A 4416-nucleotide genomic window follows, 5' to 3' on the forward strand; every position below is an offset into this window, starting at 1 on the left:
CACCTGCCAAAGAGACGGGGCGGTGGTGATGATGACGATGGCATTTATTATGCGCTTATTATGTGCAAAGCACTGTTCTAAGCACTGGGAGGATACAAAGTGATCAGGTTGTCCCACAGAGGGCTCACAGTCAACCCCCATTTTACAGATGAGGTAACTGAGGCCCAGAGAAGTTAAGTGACTTGCCCAAGGTCACACAGCTGACAACTGACCTCCGTCTCCCCCACAACACCAGGCGAGGAACCCAGGTGCTCTAAACCCCGATAATCAATCAATCAATCAATCGTATTTATTGAGCACTTACTGTGCACAGAGCACTGTACTAAGCGCTTGGGAAGTCCAAGTTGGCAACATATAGAGACGGTCCCTGCCCAACAGTGGGCTCACAGTCTAGAAGGGGGAGACAGACAACAAAACAAAACATATTAACAGAATAAAATAAATAGAATAGATATGTACAAGTAAAAGCCCCATGACACTTACGGGAATATTCTTACGCTCCATTTCCCTTATCTCTAATCTAGACTGTAAGCTCGTTGTGGGCAGGGAATGTGTCTGTTTATTGTTATTAATAATAATAATAATGGCATTTGTTAAGCCCTCACTATGTGCCAAGCACTGTTCATTCATTCATTCATTCAATCGTATTTATTGAGCGCTTACTGTGTGCAGAGCACTGGACTAAGCGCTTGGGAAGTACAAGTTGGCAACATCTAGAGATGGTCCCTACCCAACAGTGGGCTTACAGTCTAGAAAGGGGAGACAGAAAACAAAACATATTAACAAAATAAAATAAATAGAATAAATATGTACAAATAAAATAAATAGAGTAATAAGCCCACTGTTTGGTGGGGACCGTCTCTATATGTTGCCAACTTGTACTTCCCAAGCGCTTAGTACAGTGCTCTGCACACAGTAAGCACTCAATAAATATGATTGATTGATTGATTGATTGATTGATTAATAAATACGTACAAACATATATACATATATACAGGTTCTGAGCACTAAGGTAGATAAAAGGTCATCAGGTTGTCCCTTGTGGGGCTCACAGTCTTAAGCAGAGAAGCAGTGTGGCTCAGTGGAAAGAGCCCGGGCTTTGGAGTCAGAGGTTATGGGTTCAAATCTCAGCTGTGCCACTTGTCAGCTGTGTGACTTTGGGCAAGCCACTTAACTTCTCTGAGCCTCAGTTACCTCATCTGTAAAATGGGGATGAAGACTGTGAGTCCCCCGTGGGACAACCTGATCACCTTGTAACCTCCCCAGTGCTTAGAACAGTGCTTTGCACATAGTAAGTGCTTAATAAATGCCATTATTATTATTATTAATCCCCATTTTACAGATGAGGGAACTGAGGCCCAGAGAAGTGAAGTGACTTGCCCAAAGTCACACAGCTGACAGGTGGCAGAGCCAGGATTAGAACCCATGACCTCTGATTCCCAAGCCTGGGCTCTTGCCACTAAGGTGTTGTACTCTCCCAAGCACTTAGTACAGTGCCCGGCATACAGTAAGCGCTCAATAAATATGCCTGAATATTTGTTAAGTGCTTACTTTGTATCAAGCGCTGGTCTAAGTGCTCGAGTTAATCATTCATTCATTCATTCATTCATTCAGTCGTATTTATTGAGCACTTACTGTGAGCAGAGCACTGTACTAAGCGTTTGGGAAGTACAAGTCGGTAACGTATAGGGCTCACCGTCTGGACTGCCAACTTGTACTTCCCAAGCGCTTAGTCCAGTGCTCTGCACACAGTAGGCGCTCAATAAATATGATTGAATGAATGAATGAATGATGCTCTGCACACAGTAGGCGCTCAATAAATATGAATGAATGAATGAATGAATGAATGGAAGACTAATCAGGTTGAACACAGTCTCTGCCCCACATGCGATTCAGTCTAAGTAGACAGGCCAACAGGTACTGAATCCCCATTTTACAGCTGAGGAAACTGAGGCACAGAGAAGTTAAGTGACTCGCCTGAGGTCGCACAATCAATCAGTCAATCAATCAATCGTATTTATTGAGCGCTTACTGTGTGCAGAGCACTGTACTAAGCGCTTGGGAAGTACAAGTTGCAAGCAATCGGCAGAAGCAGGATTAGAATCCAGGTCCTCAGACTCCCGGGCCTGTGCTCTTTCCACTAGGGAACACCAACTCTCCGATTAATGTCTTCCCCCCGGTTTCCTGACTCTGCCACTTATCTGCTGTGTGATCTTAGGCAAGTCACTTAACTTCTCTGGGCCTCATCTGCAAAATGGGGGATTCAACACCCCGCTTTTCAATTCAATGCCCCTGCAAAAGGGGGATTCGATGAGAAGCAGCGTGGCTCAGTGGAAAGAGCCCGGGCTTTGGAGTCAGAGGTCATGGGTTCAAGTCCCGGCTCCGCCAACTGTCAGCTGGGTGACTTTGGACAGGTCACTTAACGTCTCTGAGCCTCAGTTCCCTCCTCTGTAAAATGGGGATGAAGACTTTGAGCCCCCCGTGGGACAACCTGATTCCCTTGTAATCTCCCCAGTGCTTAGAACAGCACTTTGCACATAGTAAGCGCTTAATAAATAAACTTGTACTTCCCAAGCACTTGGTGCAGTGCTCTGCACGCAGTAAGCGCTCAATAAATACGATTGAATGAATTGAATGAATGAATGAATCTGCCCAACTAATAATGGAGATTTGTACAGATTTATTACTCTATTTATTTTACTTGTACAGATTTACTATTCTATTTCTTTTGTTAATGATGTGCATCTAGCTATAATTCTATTTGTTCTGACGATTACGCACCTGTCCACATGTTTTGTTTTGTTGTCTGTCTCCCTTTTCTAAGCTGTGAGCCCGCTGTTGGGTAGGGACCGTCTCTATAGGTTGCCAACTTGGACTTCCCAAGCGCTTAGTACAGTGCTCTGCACACAGTAAGTGCTCAATAAATACGATTGAATGAATGAATGAATGAGTAAATGCCATCATCATCATCATGTGAGACCATGTGAGACCTGATTAACTAATACCCGCGGATTAACTAATACCTGCTGCAGTGCTTGGCACATAATAAGTGCTTAACACATATTAAATGCTTAACACATATCACTATTATTATTATTAGAGAAGCAGCGTGGCTCAGTGGAAAGAGCCCGGGCTTCGGAGTCAGAGGTCGTGGGTTCGAATCCCAGCTCCACCACGTGTCTGCTGTGTGACCTTGGGCAAGTCACAACTTCTCGGAGCCTCAGTTCCCTCATCTGTAAAATGGGGATGATGACTGCGAGCCCCGCGCGGGACAACCTGATCACCTTGTATCCCCCCCAGCGCTTAGAACAGTGTTTTGCACATAGTAAGCACTCAACAAATGCCATTATTATTATTACTGCTGATTGTAAGCTTCTTGAGGACAGGGATCGTCTGGAGAGGTAGTGTTGCTTAGCTGATAGAGCCCAGTCCCGGGAGTCAGAAGGACCTGTGTTCAAATTCCAGCTCTGCCCCATGTCTGCTGTGTGACTTTGGGCGAGTCACTTCACTTCTCTGGGCCTCAGTTCCCTCATCTGGAAAATGGGGGTTGAGACTGGGAGCCCCACGGGGGAAAGGGACTGGGTCCAACCTGATTTACTTGCATCTACCTTAGTGCTCAGAACAGTGCTTGGCACATAGTAAATGCTTAACAAGTATTTAAGCAGCGGGCATGGGTTCAAATCCCGGCTCCGCCAATTGTCAGCTGTGTGACTTTGGGCGAGCCACTTCACTTCTCTGGGCCTCAGTTCCCTCATCTGGAAAATGGGGATGAAGACTGTGAGCCCCACGTGGGACAACCTGATGACCTCGTAACTTCCCCAGCACTTAGAACAGTGCTTTGCACACAGTAAGCGCTTAATAAATGCCATTAAAAAAAAGTACCATAATTATTCTTCTTATTATGAACTTTGGTATTGTCCTCTCTCAATTAGCTAGTACAGCGCTCTACACACAGTAAGCGCTCAATAAGCATTCATCCATTCATTCATTCAATGAATTGGAGAAGCAGCGTGGCTCAGTGGAAAGAGCCCGGGCTTTGGAGTCAGAGGTCATGGGTTCAAATCCCAGCTCGGCCAACTGTCAGCTGTGTGACTTTGGGCAAGTCACTTCACTTCTCTGTGCCTCAGTTCCCTCATCTGTAAAATGAGGATTAAGACTGTGAGCGCCCCGTGGGACAACCTGATCACCTTGTAACCTCCCCAGCGCTTAGAACAGTGCTTTGCACATAGTAAGCACTTAATAAATGCCATTATTATTATTATTATTATTATTATTCAATCAATCGTATTTACCTGGGTTCCAATCCCAGCTCTGCCCCTTGTCTGCTGTGTGACCTTGGGCAAGTCCCTTCACTTCTCTGGGCCTCAGTTCCCTCCTCATTCATTCATTCATTCAATCGTATTTATTGAGCACTTA

This window comes from Tachyglossus aculeatus, chromosome 1, assembly GCF_015852505.1.
Source record: "Tachyglossus aculeatus isolate mTacAcu1 chromosome 1, mTacAcu1.pri, whole genome shotgun sequence".
In the NCBI taxonomy this organism is placed as follows: Eukaryota; Metazoa; Chordata; class Mammalia; order Monotremata; family Tachyglossidae; genus Tachyglossus; species Tachyglossus aculeatus.